Source organism: Anolis carolinensis, unplaced genomic scaffold (assembly GCF_035594765.1).
Source record: "Anolis carolinensis isolate JA03-04 unplaced genomic scaffold, rAnoCar3.1.pri scaffold_9, whole genome shotgun sequence".
Classification (NCBI taxonomy): Eukaryota; Metazoa; Chordata; class Lepidosauria; order Squamata; family Dactyloidae; genus Anolis; species Anolis carolinensis.
Window position 1 is genome coordinate 10,574,647 of NW_026943820.1, and position 20,164 is coordinate 10,594,810.

Sequence of the window (20,164 nt, forward strand, 5' to 3'; positions counted from 1 at the left end):
GTTGGTTTCCAAAAGACCTCACAAGCTCTGAGGGTGCCTGCCATAGATGTGGGCGAAACGTCAGGAGAGAATGCTTCTGGAACCTGGCCATACAGCTCAGAAAAATCATAGCAAGGCACCTTGATTAGCACTGAAAGGCCTTACAGCTTCAAGGTCTGGATGCTTACTGCTTGAGGGGGAATCCTTTGTTGGCTTCCAACAGAATTCACAACCTCTGAGAATGCCTGCTATAGATATGGGCGAAACGTCAGGAAGGAATGCTACTGGAACCTAGCCACACAGCCCGGAAAACTCACAGCAACCCACCTTTTTATAGATTTGTCTCTCTCCATAAAATTAAACCGGGCAGCCACTGGAGGGAGAAGCGACATATAAATATAGGTCTGTGTCTAATAAAGGAAATATAAATATCCTATTTTTGACTCTCTTAAGGATTTATTATCACCAAGTTTAAGGTTTTCCACGTTCGCCTCTCTTTCCTGGAACTGGCAGGATGGATGACTTCTGTTTGTTTCCTTCCCCCCATCCCATAATCTCCCAATCCTCAAATCCCTGTCTGGATTTTATTTTAAAAGACTTTAAAAAAAATTAATATCAATATGAAATGCATGTCAGATTATGCCGCTCGAGAAATCGACCTTGATCGCTTCCTCTCCTAAAACCGCTCTCGTCTTGTAATAAATCCGGATTATGTCCAAAAAAAAAAAAAAAAAAAGCAAAAGCAAGAGTCGGAATTAAAATTCTCTGAATCAATAAGGGAGAAATCGGGGAGGAACATCACTAATCGTATTAGGCTTCGTCTGGATGATATAGCTTTGCCTATCTGCTAATCTAATGCAGTCCTCTCCTCGGTCCTCCCCTCCCCAGTCCAGGAGTAACACCCCCCCCCCCCCCACACACACACACTTTCAATATCTTTGAGTTTGGAAGGCATTTGTTTCTGGCTTCGCCCTAAAATTCTCCCATTTCCCTCTTTTAATGGCATTTTGGAAGCCTGCAATGGGAGAGAGCAATATCCTGCTTAGTTCTCAGCTTAATAATATTAATAATATATCATTACATAATAATATATTATTATAATATATGATTACATTCTGAAGTTGTACAGCAAAGGATAACAGCAGTTCGGGGACAGCTTTTCTTTCCAATAATAATAATAATAATAATAATAATAATAATAATAATAATAATAATAATAATAATAATAATAGATTTTGAGGTTGAATAATACTACTACTAATAATATAATATTACATTTTGAGATTGTAATAATAATATATCCAGACGATGCTATATCCAGACAAAGCCTAAGACTAATCCTACTACTACTACTACTACTACTAATAATAATAATAATAATAAATGTTGAGGTTGAACAATAATACTAATATAATAATAATAATATTAAATGTTGAGGTTGAACAATAATACTAATAATATAATAATAATAATAAATTCTGAGATTGAATAATAATACTAATAATACTAATATAATAATAATATTAAATTCTGAGTTTGAATAATAATACTAATAATACTGATATAATAATAATGAATTCTGATGAATACTAATACTAATAATAATATAATAATAATAATAATAATCAGAGAAGAAGTTGAAATCCACAAGCACGTGGACAATTTCAACAGAAAGGAGAAAACCATGAAAATAAACAGCATCTGGCTACCAGTATTAAAACCCTCTAAAATCTGGACAGTAAATAAAGAGCAAGACAGGGGAATTCCAGATAGGAAACAATTAGGGCCAGCTAAGACCTCCCAACAAAGGATTCTCCCAGGCAGAAAGTAGCTAGGCTTTGAAGCAGCAAGGCCATTCAATGCTAATCAAGGTGGCCAACTGCAACATTCACACTTGCCTCCAACAGACAAGCGTTCTTTCTCCCACCTTGGACATTATTCCATAGATGTATAAACCTCACTTGCTTAGTTCCCAACAGACCTCACAACCTCTGAGGATGCCTGCCACAGATGTGGGTGAACCGGTTAGGAGAGAATGCTTCTGGAACATGGCCTGTAAAACTCACAACAATTCAAAATTGTTCTTAATTTTAAATACTGTATTTTTTGCACTGTGTGAATTAGTTTACACAAACACTCTCCATCCTTCTACCACTGGCCTGGCCCATGCCTCATATATATAACATACATAATGTAATGTAATGCAATGCAATACAATGCAATACAATATATATTATATTATATTACATTATATTAATATATGATATAATATTAAACTATTTCTTGGGCCTGCACGAGAAACTTTTGCTTCAAAAAGGTCTCGATGGCTGAAAAAGTTTGAAAAACACTATTCTAGTGTTTTGTTTTGGTTTTTTGCCACTTTCCAATAAAGACAAGCCAAGGAAAGACTTAGAAATTGGTTGAGAGTCCTATTTTAGAGAGGAGTGTTCAAGAAATCCTTTATTTCTAAGTCTGTCCAGACAAGAATAAAATACCCAAAGCTGGAAAGAATGGTGCCTTGCAAGCAGATGGAGGAGGCCGACAGCCAAGTCACAGCCTTCCTTGCTATTGTATTTCTATTTAAATGATTGTAATTATTTCTACATTTGTGGCAACATAGAAATCAGCATATGCAAATCTGAATCCCCCTTTGTCTTCTTTCCTGTACAGGGAGATAATGCATAAGTGTCCGTCCTGGAGGAACACGTTTTCTATGTCTTCTCAGAGATCCTGATATGTCTATTTTGATGTCACATATTCCAAACTGAGTCTTTTTTTTTCACAAAAAGAATTGAGCTGTAGCTGTAGTTCAGACCCCTGTTCCTTTCCTCCCAATGGGAAAAAGGCATGCTGTTCTATTTTCATGAGCCTTCCTTAGATCTTGCAAAACATACGGACAGCAGAGGCTGGATGATCCAGATGGCATGATAGCTAGAAGGAGGGAGTGCATCCCATTGTCATTAAATATAAAAGCAACAACAAAAACAACCAAAAAAGGATTCACTTTTGGAGGTGGGGAGTTCAATTGAAGGTTAGAAAGCCTTCGTTTTAATAGGATCGAAGTGAAATTACTTAATAAGAAAACGCTGGACGGCAGGCTTAAGTGCTTTCTAAGCCATTTAAGGAAACAGAAAAAAATGGAGAGGGAATACATACTTGCCCAGAGCGAGGAAAATGTGCAAATGTCCAAGCCAACTCCACTACAAGGTTTCTTGCGATGGATGCTAAAGATCCCCAGAAAACTCAGGTTGGTGGGAAGCTTGCTAACTGCTATCAAGTCAAAGGTGATTTATGGTGACTCAATGAATGAGAGGCCTCCAAGTCATCCTATCATCAACTATTCAATAACTCGGCTCAATCATTAATCAGAATGGAGACGGCTGTGAAGAAATCAGAAGAAGACTAGAGGATTATTGTATGTTTTCCAGGCTGTATGGCCATGTTCCAGAAGTATTCTCTCCTGTCATTTTGCCCACATCTATGGCAGGCATCTCCAGAGGTTGTGAGGTAGAACTTGGAACGAGCGGATGCCGTGAAGACTAGAAGTTGGAAGGAGAGGATACCGTGAAGACTAGATCTTGGAAAGAAGTGGATGCCGTGAAGACTAGATCCTGGAAGGAGAGGATGCCGTGAAGACTAGAACTTGGAAGGAGAGGATGCCATGAAGATTAGAATTTGGAAGGAGCTGATGCTGTGAAGACTAGATCTTGGAAGGAGAGGATGCCATGAAGACTAGAACTTGGAAGGAGAGGATGCCGTGAAGACTAGAACTTGGAAGGAGAGGGTGCCGTGAAGACTAGAACTTGGAAGGAGAGGATGCTGTGAAGACTAGAACTTGGAAGAAGAGGATGCCATAAAGACTGGAACTTGGAAGGAGAGGATGCCGTGAAGACTAGATCTTGGAAGGATGCTGTGAAGACTAGATCTTGGAAGGAGAGGATGCCGTGAAGACTAGATCTTGGAAGGAGAGGATGCCATGAAGACTAGAACTTTGAAGGAGAGGATGCCATGAAGACTAGACCTTGGAAGGAGAGGATGCCATGAAGACTAGAACTTGGAAGGAGAGGATGCCATGAAGACTAGATCTTGGAAGGAGAGGATGCCGTGAAGACTAGAACTTGGAAGGAGAGGATGCCGTGAAGACTAGAACTTGGAAGAAGATGATGCCGTGAAGACTAGATCTTGGAAGGAAAGGATGCCATGAAGACTAGATCTTGGAAGGAGAGGATGCCATGAAGACTAGAACTTGGAAGGAGAGGATGCCGTGAAGACTAGAACTTGGAAGAAGACGATGCCGTGAAGACTAGATCTTGGAAGGAGAGGATGCCATGAAGACTAGATCTTGGAAGGAGAGGATGCCGTGAAGACTAGAACTTGGAAGAAGAGGATGCCGTGAAGACTAGAACTTGGAAGGAGAGGATGCTGTGAAGACTAGAACTTGGAAGAAGAGGATGCCATGAAGACTAGAACTTGGAAGGAGAGGATGCCGTGAAGACTAGATCTTGGAAGGAGAGGATGCCGTGAAGACTAGAACTTGGAAGGAGAGGATGCTGTGAAGACTAGATCTTGGAAGGAGAGGATGCCGTGAAGACTAGAACTTGGAAGAAGAGGATGCCCTGAAGACTAGATCTTGGAAGGAGAGGATGCCATGAAGACTAGAACTTGGAAGGAGAGGATGCCGTGAAGACTAGAACTTGGAAGGAGAGGGTGCCGTGAAGATTAGAACTTGGAAGGAGAGGATGCTGTGAAGACTAGAACTTGGAAGAAGAGGATGCCATGAAGACTAGAACTTGGAAGGAGAGGATGCCGTGAAGACTAGATCTTGGAAGGATGCTGTGAAGACTAGATCTTGGAAGGAGAGGATGCCGTGAAGACTAGATCCTGGAAGGAGAGGATGCCGTGAAGACTAGAACTTGGAAGGAGAGGATGCCATGAAGATTAGAATTTGGAAGGAGCGGATGCCGTGAAGACTAGATCTTGGAAGGAGAGGATGCCATGAAGACTAGAACTTGGAAGGAGAGGGTGCCGTGAAGACTAGAACTTGGAAGGAGAGGATGCTGTGAAGACTAGAACTTGGAAGAAGTGGATGCCATGAAGACTAGAACTCGGAAGGAGAGGATGCCGTGAAGACTAGATCTTGGAAGGATGCTGTGAAGACTAGATCTTGGAAGGAGATGATGCCGTGAAGACTAGATCTTGGAAGGAGAGGATGCCATGAAGACTAGAACTTTGAAGGAGAGGATGCCATGAAGACTATATCTTGGAAGGAGAGGATGCCATGAAGACTAGAACTTGGAAGGAGAGGATGCCATGAAGACTAGATCTTGGAAGGAGAGGATGCCATGAAGACTAGAACTTTGAAGGAGAGGATGCCGTGAAGACTAGATCTTGGAAGAAGAGGATGCCGTGAAGACTAGATCTTGGAAGGAGAGGATGCTGTGAAGACTAGATCTTGGAAGGAGAGGATGCCGTGAAGACTAGAATTTGGAAGGAGAGGATGCCGTGAAGACTAGAACTTGGAAGAAGAGGATGCCGTGAAGACTAGATCTTGGAAGGAGAGGATGCTGTGAAGACTAGAACTTGGAAGAAGAGGATGCCATGAAGACTAGAACTTGGAAGGAGAGGATGCCGTGAAGACTAGATCTTGGAAGGAGAGGATGCCGTGAAGACTAGAACTTGGAAGGAGAGGATGCCGTGAAAACTAGAACTTGGAAGGAGAGGATGCTGTGAAGACTAGATCTTGGAAGGATGCTGTGAAGACTAGATCTTGGAAGGAGAGGATGCCGTGAAGACTAGATCTTGGAAGGAGAGGATGCCGTGAAGACTAGATCTTGGAAGGATGCTGTGAAGACTAGATCTTGGAAGGAGAGGATGCCATGAAGACTAGAACTTGGAAGGAGAGGATGCCGTGAAGACTAGATCTTGGAAGGATGCTGTGAAGACTAGATCTTGGAAGGAGAGGATGCCGTGAAGACTAGATCTTGGAAGAAGAGGATGCCGTGAAGACTAGATCTTGGAAGGAGAGGATGCCATGAAGACTAGATCTTGGAAGGAGAGGATGCCGTGAAGACTAGAATTTGGAAGGAGAGGATGCCGTGAAGACTAGAACTTGGAAGAAGAGGATGCCGTGAAGACTAGAACTTGGAAGGAGAGGATGCTGTGAAGACTAGAACTTGGAAGAAGAGGATGCTGTGAAGACTAGAACTTGGAAGGAGAGGATGCTGTGAAGACTAGAACTTGGAAGAAGAGGATGCCATGAAGACTAGAACTTGGAAGGAGAGGATGCCGTGTAGACTAGAACTTGGAAGGAGAGGATGCCGTGAAGACTAGAACTTGGAAGGAGAGGATGTCGTGAAGACTAGATCTTGGAAGGAGAGGATGCCGTGAAGACTAGAACTTGGAAGGAGAGGATGCCGTGAAAACTAGAACTTGGAAGGAGAGGATGCCCTGAAGACTAGAACTTGGAAGGAGAGGATGCCGTGAAGACTAGAACTTGGTTTTAGTTCCTATCCACTTTTTTCATTGTTCAGCTTTCACAACCATTCATAGGAAGGGGAAATTAATATGACAGTTTGGATTATCCTAACTTTGGTATTCAATTATATATTTTAACACTTCAAGATCTCCTCTAGTTCCTTCATAGTTTCCCTTGCAAGTGCATCTGTACTTTAGAATGATTGCCATTTGATAGCACTGAAACTGATATGGAATTATTGGAGTTGTGATTTGGGGAGGCATCAGCCCTTTTTGGCACGGAAGAACCTTGTAAAGTTACAACTCCCACAATTCCATAACATTGAGCCATGACAGTTTAAAGTGGTGTTAAATTGCATTATGTCTACAGTGTACGCACCTTTAATCTTTTGATTTCTTGACTGTAATCTCCACTCTAATACCTGAGCAAAGGTATGGAAGATCTTGAACTTTTCCAATATTTTTCAATGCAGGAAGCTAGAAGCATGCATTGATACTTAATAAGTATTAACACAGTCATCTTGCAAATAGTCCTAGTTTCCATACCTGCAATGTTCACATAAGACCGGTGTTTGTTTGAATGTGTGTATGTGAGGCTCCATCTACACTGTCATATAATGCAGTTTGAAACTGATCAGTGTAAACACATATAACACAGTTTAACTGCATTGAACTGCATTATATGAGTCTACCTTGACCATATAATGCAGTTTCAAATTGTATTACAGTGTGGATGGGGCCAGAGAGACGGTAAAAGACACAGTAAAAGACCTATCCCTCATGCTTGTATTGCTGGAAAATAGAATTCACTCTTCCCTACCATTGTAGTTCCTTAGTGTAGAAAAGAAAACAATGCTATGAGGTTAAAAAGTTAGTTTCCCTTCACTTCCTAACTGTCACTTGTCTTTCTTTTAAGCATCAGAAGTGTCAAGCGTTCCTTTTCCTTTGAAAAAAAAAGTTTGAAAAAAAGAAAAGGAAGGAAACAATGTCTCCCTTTCTTAAATATTATTACAAAGTACGTAAGAGGGTTTCCTTTAGTTATTGTGTTTTCAAAGCAATTTGACAATGGTTACATTCATTGTGATACAACCTAATACAGCTCACATTTGTGGAGTCTTGACAGCTCACTGGAACTTTTTATATCAATATCTTTGATGGATATTGGAATGTTATGCAGTTAAATAAACTTACCCCTCTTAAATAAGGCTGTGCTAAGTATATTAATGCATTTACACTGTCAAATTAATGTTCTACTTGAACTGATATAACTAAACGGTATGAAATATTAGGATCTGTAGTTTGGCGAGGCATTAGAAGAGGCTAAAGACCTTGTAAAAACTAGGTAAAGGTAAAGGTTTTCCACTGATATTAAGTCTAATTGTGTCTGACTCTGCGGACATCTCCATTTTTCAGCTGAAGAGCCAGCGTTGTCCGTAGACACCTCCAAGGTCATGTGGCTGGCATGACTGTATGGAGCACCATTACCTTCCTGCCGGAGCAGTATCAATTGATCTACTCACATTTACATGTGTTCGAACTGCTAGGTTAGCAGAAGCTGGGGCTAACAGTGGGAGCTCACCCTGCTCCCTGTATTCAAACCACTGACCTTTTGGTCAGCAAGTTCAGCAGCTCAGCAGTTTAACCTGCTGTGCCACCGGTGACAACAAAACTACAAGTCCAAAAATCCCATAGCATTGAAATATAACTGTTGAAGTAGTATCATTCTGCATTAATTCTGCAGTGTAGATGCACCCAAAGTTTTATAATTCAGAATGCAGATATGTCCCTAATTTCATCCCATCATCAAAAAAGCAACTTTGTTTTTGAAGCCTCTGATGTACTCCCAGCCAAACTGGATAAAGCGAAAAACCCAGAAAGTATTGATTGAGAAGACTGGGGAGTGTGAGAGTGAACGTGAGACCAACTGCCCTTTTGGGCATCTACATTGTCTTTCCTTTGTCAATATTGCCTTGTTGATCTTGGCTGAGAGGGGGTTTCTTAGGTTTTATTAGGTCTCTTAAATCCGATTACTCTCTTTGTGGCTCCCACCCGCCTCCCAGCGGCTCCCCATTTGGTATTTACCTTTGGGTGTCCCCAGTGAACTCTGACGCTTGCTCAAAATTGCACACAGATATGTGTGTGTGCCTCTCTCTCTCTTTCCTTACTTCTCTCACCTTCTGTTCAATGCCAGCTCTAGCCAAACACAGCAGGGATGTGTTAATTAATCAGTGTAAACAGAATCTTGGGAAGTGGTTTAAGGCATCTTGCTCCTCGATTAGGGCTTCCCTGGAGCAGCAAGCCATCCTTCATCCCGGAGATACAAAGCCATAGGAAGAGAGACACAGAGATAAGCATGGCAGCTCTGTATCCTCTGTATGACTAGAACCACATAACTTACCATTTTTGTTCTTGTGTGCCTTCAAGTTGTTTCTGACATATGGGAATCGTAAGGCAAACCTTTAGCTGGATTTTCTAGGCTACATTTCTTGAAAGGTTTGCCATTGCTTTCCTTGGAATTATTCACTCAAAGTCGTTGCTGAGTAGGAGTGTGTGACTCGGCAAAAACCCACCCCATTTTTGGTTGCGCCTCCATTCTGTTCACCTTAAAGTTCTCGAATTTTGGAGGGGGTTCCATTTGCATGCAGAATAATATTCGTTCCATTGGCACCAATTGTCCTGTTTTGTCTTTCAAGAACAGCTTTAAAACAATGTGATAAGTAAATGAAAACATAAAGCAAAACATAAAGAACATCACACTTAGTGGTATAATGCAAAAGAAAGCAAGGAAGTCTTAGGGCAAGCACAGTTCTTAAGTCTCTGATAAATTCCCAAATCAAGTAGCAGTCTTACTTCAGACAAAGAAACAGCAATAAATCCTTAGGAGCAGTTTCCCAGATGCAGACTCGAAGCAGGCACAAGGGGAGCGAAGGCTTAGGCATTAGAGCCAGTTTGTTACCAGCAAAAGCTGACTGCACCTGCTTCTGATTTATAGCTCTGAATTCCCCCACAGCTGCTGGGGTGGTTCCCAATTACTTGGCTGTATTTTTGGCAGCTTTTCTAGCTGAACAACGTCTCTACTCTGTTTCCTTTCACCTTTCCTGAAATGTGGGTCCCTCCAAACTCTCCTCCTCAGATTCTGACTGCCCCTCTGACCCATGAACACTTTCCTGCTCCCCTTCCTCTTCAGAAGAAGAGGAATCCCTAACACCAATGGGAATACTTCAGAGGCTCGATTCTAGTCTTATCAGCATACATACATCTCACCTCACTTGTAGGCCACATTTACTATTGGGATGCAATGGATCACGACCTGTTAGGATCTCAATCCATCAAGGGCAGCAGAGTTTGAGCTGAGTGTTCCTTGAGTTTATTTGATGCTTTAGGCAGGCAAAGATACAAGCAGACTTCTTTTAGATATAACAATGTTTTTTTAGTTGTAACTTCTTGTATTTAATGATACAGGCACATTTCTTTTGTCAGGATAAACTTCAAAATGATTAGAGAGTTTGTATATTAAACTTATCTTCTTTTACCGTCTCTTCATAAACTATATTGCTTTAAGCAGCCATCTTCAATATGAGTGTACTTTAAAAGAAAACACAAGCCTCAACAGTTCCAACTTCTAACATTATCTTCCGCACTCTAACAGAGTTCTACACTCAAGCTGACTCGAGGCTACAAAAACAAAGTTATTGTTATTATTATATCTTCCAAATAAGGTACACCAAAACGATACGTTGCATACCCCTGAGGGGCTGTGATGGTGCAGCGGGTTAAATCATTAAGCTACAGAACTTGCTAATCGGAAGTTCGGTGTTCAAATCCATGAGACAGGGTGAGCTCTTGTTAGTATACACTGTAGTTTGACACTCCCCCCCCCCCCGGTGTCTGGAGTGACTTGTGGAACTGCAAGTGTCTTCTGGAGCGAGAGAATTGGCCATCTGTAAGGATGTTGCTCAGATGTTTTGATGTGTTTACCACCCTTGTGGAAGGCTTCTCTTGTGTCCCTGCATGGGGAGCTGGAGCTGATAGAGGGAGTTCATCCGTGCTCTCCCTGGTATGGATTTGAACCAGCAACCTTTAGGTTAGCAACCCAACCTTCAAGTCAGCAGTTCTGCTGGCACAAGGGTTTAACCCACTGAATGCTATGGAATCCTGGGAGTTGTAGATTCACAAGGTCTTTAGCCTTCTCTGCCAAAGAGGGCTGGTGCCTTACTGAGCTACAACTCCCAGGACCTCATAACATTGAGCCATGGCAGTCCAAGTGCATTAATTCTATGGTGTAGATGCACCCAGAGCTGTCGTAGGGCTGCTCCGCCGCATACTTCCCATCTCCCCCTTTCTATGCGCCGGCTTTGCACTCCATTCCATAGATGCTGCCCCCTTATATCAGTAACAAACAAGCATTGATTTTATGGTAAAGTCACTTTGGGATGGGAATGAGTAACTCCAGGCAGTGCTATCACTGTATTACATGGAAATGGCCCAGGTAACAAGATGAACATTGATTCAGCATTATGTTTGATCAATAATGAAATAAGTAACTTCAGGGCCAAATTAAAATGCAAGCTGGCTGAACGCTGCCAGCTTCTGGGCTAAGTGACAAGGCTAATTCAGCAGGGAAATGGCAATATTTGCATTAGAGGCTGCATCTGTTGTCTAGCAGAAAAAACGAGGTTGAAGGGTGTGTGTGTGTGTGTTTATAGAGCGGGGGGCTTGGATCCATATCAAGGCAACATGAAATAACTTCAAAGCCCGGATGCTCACTTTAAGGATAGGAAATGCAACCACGGCACAAGCAGATACAGAGGCGCTTCATTCGGTATCATCTAACAAATGTCTGCCCCCAAGTTACCATTTTTGGAAAATAAAGATCAAGGTAGGTTTACAATCCTGTCAAGGGAGCAACAGGAAGCAAACAGTATTCATATATGCAAGGATATACAACCGTTGAATCAATGAAGGTGACATAAACATTGACCCATTGAATCGATGGAGCTGAGATAAAGTGAAGCCCTTGAAGCAATGGAGCTGATAGAAGTGTTGACTTACCAAGAGTGCATCTACATTATAGAATAAATGCAGTTTGACACCGCCATGGTTCAATTTTATGGAAAAGTGGTTCTCAACCTTCCTAATGCCGTGACCCCTTAATACAGTTCCTCATGTTGTGGTGACCCCTAATAATAATAATAATAATAATAATAATAATAATAATAATAATAATAATAATTAGGGCCTGATCCTTGCAGCCCAGAAGCAAGCCATCAGAACAAATGCAATTAAGGCCAAGATTGAAAAATCAGCTGATGACCCAAAATGCAGACTGTGCAAGGCAACCGACGAAACCATTGATCATATCCTCAGCTGCTGTAAGAAAATCGCACAGACAGACTACAAACAGAGGCACAACTATGTGGCCCAAATGATTCATTGGAACTTATGCCTCAAGTACCACCTCCCAGCAGTAAAGAACTGGTGGAATCACAAACCTGCAAAAGTATTGGAAAATGAGCACGCAAAGATACTGTGGGACTTCCGAATCCAGACTGACAAAGTTCTGGAACACAACACACCAGACATCACAGTTGTGGAAAAGAAAAAGGTTTGGATCATTGATGTTGCCATCCCAGGTGACAGTCGCATTGACGAAAAACAACAGGAAAAACTCAGCCGCTATCAGGACCTCAAGATTGAACTTCAAAGACTCTGGCAGAAACCAGTGCAGGTGGTCCCGGTGGTGATCGGCACATTGGATGCCGTGCCAAAAGATCTCAGCCGGCATTTGGAAACAATAGACATTGACAAAATCACGATTTGCCAACTGCAAAAGGTCACCCTACTGGGATCTGCGCTCATCATCCGAAAATACATCACACAGTCCTAGACACTTGGGAAGTGTTCAACTTGTGATTTTGTGATATGAAATCCAGCATATCTATCTTGTTTGCTGTGTCATAATAAAATAATAATAGTAATTTTGCCATGCCAAAAGATCTCAGCCAGCATTTGGAAACAATAGACATTGACAAAATCACGATCTGCCAATTGCAAAAAGCCACCCTACTGGGATCTGCAGGCATCATCCGAAAAAACATCTCACAGTCCTAGAAACTTGGGAAGTGTTCGACTTGTGATTTTGTGATACGAAATCCAGCATATCTATCTTGTTTGCTGTGTCATAAAATATTAATATTAATAATAATAATAACCATAGAATTATTTTCGTTGCTACTTCAAAACTGTAATTTTGCTATTGTTATGAATCATAATGTAAATATCTGAAATCCAGAATGTATTTTCATTCACTGGACCAAATTTGGCACAAATACCCAATATGCCCAAATTTGAGTGCTGGCGGGGTTGGGGACGACAACTGATTTTGTCATTTGGGAGTTGTAATTTCTGGGATTTATAGTTCACCTACAATCAAAGAGCATTCTGAACTCCACCAACAATTGAACTGAACCAAACGTGGCACGCAGAACTCCCAACGGAAAATACTGGAAAGGTTTGGTAGGCATTGACCTTGCGTTTTGGAGTTATAGTTTGCCTACATCCAGAGAGCACTGTGGACTCAAACAATGATGGATCTGGACCAGACTTGGCACAAATACTCAATATGCCCAAATTTGAACACTGGTGGAATTTGGGGAAAATACACCTTAACATTATGGAGTTGTATGCTTCTAGCAGTTCGAAAACATGCAAATGTGAGTAGATCTATAGGTACCACTCCGGCAGGAAGGTAACGGCACTCCATGTAGTCATGCTGGCCATATGACCTTGGAGGTGTCTACAGACAATGCCGGCTCTTTGGCTTAGAAATGGTGATCAGCGCCAACCCCCAGTCGTTCACAACTGGACTTAACGTCAAGGGAAACCTTTACCTTTTACCTATTTGATCAATGATCTCCCCCCAATAGAAGGTTGTGTGACTGTCACTTATTGTTATTTGAGTTGTAAGGTTTTATTTTGTTTAATAATGTGTTTTTTATGCTGTTTATGTACTGTATGCTGTTTGTATTTATTGTTGGAAACTGCCCTGAGTCCGTTCGGGGAGATAGAGCAGTATATAAATAAAGTTTTACCTACTTTTTACTTACTTTTTTTATTACTTGCAAAACATAATAGTAATAGTTAATCAGCCCCAGAGGGTTTTTAATAATCTATCCCGTATTTATTACGATTTTTACCATTTATGTGTTTTAAATGCAATTTTTTATCCTGTATTTTTGTTTTAATTGATATATTGTATTACTGTTTTATCTTTTTATAGTGTGATTTGTATTATGTTACCTATGTTTTGTTCTATGTTGTTTGGGCCTCTGCCCCATGTAAGCCGCCCCGAGTCCCCGTGGGGAGATGGTGGAGGGGTATAAATAAACTTTTATTATTATTGGGTTGTTGTATGTCTTTCGGGCTGTGTGGCCATGTTCCAGAAGTATTCTCTCCTGACGTTTCGCCCACATCTATGGCAGGCATCCTCAGAGGTTGTGAGGTATGGATAAACTAAGTAAGGAAAGGAAAGAATATATATCTGTGTAGAGTCCAGGGTGTGGCAAGAGTCCTTTATCACTGGGAGCCAGCATTAATGTTTCAGTTAATCACCCTAATTAGCATTGGAAATGTTTTGTCTCTTGCCTGGGGGCATCCTTTGTTCAGTCAAGCCCTCAGAGTGTTGGTTCCCATCTACTGTTTTGATTTTGGAGTTTTGTAATACTGGTAGCCAGATTTTGTTCATTTTCATGGTTTCTTCCTTTCTGTTGAAGTTGTCCACATGCTTGTTTATTTCAATGGCTTCTCTGTGTAGTCTGACATGATAGTTGTTAGAATGGTCCAGCATTTTTGTGTTCTCAAATAGTATTCTGTGTCCAGGCTGGTTCATCAAATGCTCTGCTATGGCTGATTTCTCTGGTTGAATTAGTCTGCAGTGCCTTTCATGTTCTTTGACTCTTGTTTGGGCATCGCTGCGTTTGGTGGTCCCTATGTATACTTGTCCACAGCTGCACAAAGAATCTGCGAACCTCACCTCCTCCAAGGTGAACTCAACTACCTAAACTGGGCTCTACAGGCCAATGGATACTCCACCACAGACATCAGAAGAGCTGCAAGGCCAAGAACAAGCCCTGAGAGTCAAGACAAAGATCCACCCAGAGGAAAGGTGTTCTTACCATACATCAAGGGAACCACTGACCGCATAGGCAAACGGATGAAGAAACACAACCTACAAACTATCTACAGACCCACAAAGAAAATCCAACAAATGCTACAGTCAGCGAAGGACAAGAGGGATCCTCTCTCCTCTGCAGGAGTCTACCGGATACCATGCAGCTGTGGACAAGTCTACATAGAGACCACCAAACGCAGCGATGCCCAAACAAGAATCAAAGAACATGAAAGGCACTGCAGACTAATTCAACCAGAGAAATCAGCCATAGCAGAGCATTTGATGAACCAGCCTGGACAAAGGATATTATTTGAGAACACAAAAATGCTGGACCATTCCAACAACTATCATGTCAGACTACACAGAGAAGCCATTGAAATCCACAAGCATGTGGACAACTTCAACAGAAAGGAAGAAACCATGAAAATGAACAAAATCTGGCTACCAGTATTACAAAACTCCAAAATCAAAACAGTAGATGGGAACCAACACTCTGAGGGCTTGACTGAACAAAGGATGCCCCCAGGCAAGAGACAAAACATTTCCAATGCCAATTAGGGTGATTAACTGAAACATTAATGCTGGCTCCCAGTGATAAAGGACTCTTGCCACACCCTGGACTCTACACAGATATATATTCTTTCCTTTCCTTACTTAGTTTATCCATACCTCACAACCTCTGAGGATGCCTGCCATAGATGTGGGCGAAACGTCAGGAGAGAATACTTCTGGAACATGGCCACACAGCCCGAAAGACATACAACAACCCTGTGATCCCGGCCATGAAAGCCTTCGACAACACATTTTATTATTATTATTATTGACACAATGACGTTGTATGACACAGCAAACAAGATAGTCATGCTGGATTTTGGGGTTTTTTATTATTATTATTATTATTATTATTATTATTATTATTATTATTATCTCACCAAACAACAACCCCAGGAACCCATAGAACTGAAAGGGGTGCCAAACTGCAACAGTTCCACAGTGCAGATGCACGCAATACCTCCCCTGTCTCCAATCTCTCGCTATCTCTCCTCTCCATCTCATTATCCCTGCTCCACTCTAGCACTCCAATAATTATTATTCTAAGATATCGACTCTTCCTGTCTTCATCGCCTCTCTCGCTATCTACACAGAGATGGTTTATTTTTCCAGGGCTTTGGCTCCCTCCCTCTGGTCCCATCCCTCCTATTTCTCTCTCTCTCTCTGGTCCCTCTATTTGTCTGGCTTCTCCTTCCCTCCCTCCTTCGCCCTCTCCAAGGGTTCCCTTGGCAGAGAAGATTATTTACCAGTCAGCTGCCTCTAACCCTTGAACTCACCTTCCCTCTTTAAGACAGTCTCCGGTGTTGGCTCTGGAGAAAAAGATTAATTTCCGAGACTCTATTGATTTGGGGGCTGCTTTTTGCAGGGAAGGCCGGGTGATGGTGAAAAGATGGGCCTGTATCCCCTTCTTTCTTCGGAGAGGAACAAAACCTACTTCTCTCCAAGATGGGGCAGGGACCCAGTGCATCTTTGCGCACAGAATAATGTTGCATTGCAATTATTATTATTTTAATTAATGGGCCTCTTTCCTCTCCTGCAAAGGATTATAATAAGAGAGAGAAAGGACTGCTGTTTGCCTAAGCAGGTCAAACCCAATCGTTCATGGCTATCGATCCAGTAAAAAGACTGAGAAAAAGGCAAGCAAAGAGATGGCGAGGGGGCCAGGACAGAAGGCGGCTTACTGGAAATTGGGAATTAGCAGCCGCTTTGCTTTAATGGGGTGGCTGGGAACTGTGGGAGAGAGAAGACCAAGTTTGGAGGGGAAAGGTCTTGGGAGGAAAACTACAACTCCCAATTTCTTCTAGCCAGAGTGAAGTGGTGCTTTTCTTGAAATGCTGGCTGAGAATGATGGAAGGAGATTTTTTTTTTGCCCTGGCCAAAGCTTGGGAGGAAATGACTTGGGAGGAAACTACAGCTCTCAAAGTCTTGGGAGGGAACTACAACTCCCAATATCTTGGGAGGAAACTATAGCTCCCAATCTCTAGAGAGGGAACTACAGCTCCCAATCTCTTGGGAGGGAACTACAACTCCCAATCTCTTGGGAGGGAACTCCAGCTCCCAATCTCTTGGGAGGGAACTACAACTCCCAATCTCTTGGGAGGAAACTACAATTCCCGATATCTTGGGAGGGCACTACAACTCCCAATGTCTTGAGGGGACACTAAGCCCGCAATCTCTTGAAAAGAAACCACAACTTCCAATCTCTTTAGAGGAAACTTTAACTTCCAATTGCTTGAGAAAAAAAATCTACAACTTCCAATCTCTTGGGAGGACACAACAACTCTCAATCTCTTCAGAGGAAACTACAACTCCCAATCTCTTCAGAGGAAACTATAACTCCCAATCTCTGGGGGGGGGGACTACAGCTCCCAATCTCTTGAGAGGAAATTACAGCTCCCAATCTCTTGAGAGGAAACTACAGATCCTAATCTCTTGGGAGGAAAGTACAGCTCCCAATATTTTGGGAGAAAACTACAACTCTCAATCTTTTGAGAGGATACTACAACTTTCAATCTCTTTGGAAGAAACTACAACTCCCAATGTCTTGGGAGGAAACTACAGCTCCCTATTTTTTGGGAGGAAACTACAACTCCCTATTTTCTTGGGTGGAAACTTCAACTTCCACTCTCTTGAGAGGAAACTACAACTCCTCATTTCTGGAGAGGACACTACAACTCCCACTCTCTTGGGGGGAAACTACAACTCCCACTCTCTTGAGAGGATACTGCCATGGCTCAATAGGAGTTGTAGTTTCAAAAAAGTCTTCAGAGTACTGGGGCCTTATAAAAATACAGCTCCCGGGATCACTCCATAGTATTGAGCCCTGGTAGTCAAAGTGGTATCAAATGGTATCCATTCGACAGTGTAAACGCACCCCTTGCCTTTCTCAATCCCAATAAAATAAAATAAAAAGAGGAAAACCCAGCAGAGCTCTTAGTGAGGGAGGATCATAAATCCTGGCGTTATTTGCCACTGCATTTAATTAAAGATTTCACGGGGAAAGGGGAGGAGGAGGAGAAAAGAAAACCCGTGTGATTGATTCGCCTCCCTTATCGATCCGTGATCGATTCCCAAGCCCAGCGCAGTGTCTCGCGAGAGTCACCGAAGGTCTGTCTGCTTGGCCCAAGGCAACCCCCTCCTCCTTTGGAAGGGCTTCAGGAAAAAAAAGCATTGCAGGTCCTTGAGATCTACACTGGAGAATGAATGTAGGTTGACCCCACTTGAATTGCCATGGCTCAGTGCAGAGGTATTTTTCAAGTGTAGGTGAACAGAATTTTGGCACCCCCCCCCCCCCCAAAAAAAACCAATCACTGAAAAATAAAAGCGTTGGATAAGCGAAAATGTTTGATTAAGGAAAAGCCTATTAAACATCAAATTACATTAAGATTTTACAAATTAAGCACTAAAACATCATGTTTTAGAACAAATCAACAGAAAAAGCAGTTCAATACCTTGCGGAGGCAGGCCGCAGGAGACAGGAGTTGCCTCGATGGCGCCCCCAAAAAGATGGTGCCACAGGCAACTGCCTAGTTGGCCTGGTGGTTGAACAGCCTCTGGCTCAGTGCTATAGGATCCTGGGAGTTGTAGTTTGGTGCGGCACCAGCATTCTTGAGGAAAGGAAAAGCATTGTCAAATCACAACTCCCAGGACTCCATAGTATAGAAGGCTGGAGACCTTGTAAAACTACAACGCTGGGGATTCCATAGCACACAAAGATGAAGACCTTGTAAAACTACAAATCCCAGAACTCAACAGTATAGAAGGCTGGAGACGTTGTAAAACTACAACGCCCAGGACTCCATAGTATCGAAAGCTGGAGACCTTGTAAGACTATAACTGCCAGGACTCCAATGGCATAAAAGGCTGGAGACCTTGTAAAACTACAACTCCCAGGACTCCATAGTATAGAAGGCTGGAGACCCTGTAAAACTACAACACTGGGGACTCCATAGCACAGAAGGATGAAGACCTTGCAAACTAAAACTCCCAGGACCCAATAGTATAGAAGGTTGGAGACGTTGTAAAACTACACCGCCCAGGACTCCATAGTATTGAAAGCTGGAGACCTTGTAAAACTACAATTGCCAGGACTCCAATTGCATAAAAGGCTGGAGACCTTGTAGAACTACAACTTCCAGGACGCCCTAGCATAGAAGACTGGAGACTTTGTAAAACTGCAATTCCCAGGACTCCATAGTGTAGAAGACCTTGTAAAACTATAATTCCCAGGACTCCAGTCGCATACAAGGTTGGAGACCTTGTAAAACTACAGCTCCCAGGACTCTGTAGCATAGAAGGATGAAGATCTTGTAAAACTGCAACTCCCAGGATTCCAATCGCATTAAAGTCTGGAGACCTTGTAAAACTACAACTCCCAGGACTCCATAACATAGAAGGGTAAATACCTTGTAAAACAACAACTCTCAGGACTCCAATCATATTAACGGCTGGACACCTTGTAAACCTAGAACTCCCATGACTCCATTGCATTGAAAGATTAATACCTTGTAAAACTACAACTTCCAGGACTCCATAGTATAGAATGCCACAGACCTTGTAAAATTACAACTCCCAGGAGTCGATCACATAGAAAAATGAAGACCTTGTAAAACTACAACTCCTGGGACTCTATAGCATTGAGTCATGGCAGTACAAGAGGTGTCAAACTTCATGCATTCTATAGTGTAGTAGTCGATGGAATGGATTTGGAGAAGCAAAAGAAGGCATTGAAAATGACCATCAGTGGCTTTGGGTGCATCAAAATGAGTGCAGTGTTACCCCACTTTAGTTTCCCAGTCTCAGTGCTATAGAAACCTAGGTTTCTCTACCAAAGAGTATTGATACCTCACCAAACTACAACACCCAGAGTTCCATAGCATTGAGCCATGGCAGTTCAAATGAGGTCAAACTGCATTCATTCTACAGTGTAGATGCATCCAGAGAGCCAGACAGTTGACTCAGACCTAATGATAGCCGCTATAGCAGACATACTGAAATCAATGGGATTTAAAACTCTTCATCCTGACTAACTTAACTCTCATTGATTTCAGGTTTAATTACTCTCTGGATCCTATGTTTAGAAGAGAACACAGATGCAGGGACTTGCAAAGATGATCTGCACTGATTCCTAGCAAAGGTTTGATTCCACTTTAACCACCATAGGGATGCATAGTTTGGCAAGGCTCTCCAAATTGTGTTTATTTTTTATGGCTCTGTTATGTTTCATAGTTACTTAGTGGCAATTTTAAAGTAACAGATAGTATTGTAGCTGAAGTGTTGTATACCTAAACAAAGACACTTGCATGTAAAAGGAAAACAAAAAGGCCTGGATGGTGTTCGTTCATTGTTTTGGGAATCATTGGTATGAATGTAGTTCAATCCTGGGTGCATCTAGGCTGTAGAATTAATACGGTAGAGTCTTGTTTATCCAACCTTCACTTATTCAACGTCCTGTATTATCCAACACAGTTTACCTTTTAGTAGTCAATG

At 42.0% G+C, this 20,164-nt stretch overlaps 1 long non-coding RNA gene across 1 annotated transcript in view; it reads left to right on the forward strand.

Moving 5' to 3' along the window:
• LOC134293574 (uncharacterized) overlaps positions 1-15,130 on the forward strand; it is a 22,049-nt gene extending 6,919 nt beyond the window's left edge. Inside the window, exon 2 of the long non-coding RNA XR_010000526.1 lies at positions 2,650-15,130. This is a non-coding gene — a long non-coding RNA (uncharacterized LOC134293574). The remainder of the gene's footprint in view (positions 1-2,649) is intronic.
• The last annotated feature ends 5,034 nt before the right edge of the window (positions 15,131-20,164 follow it).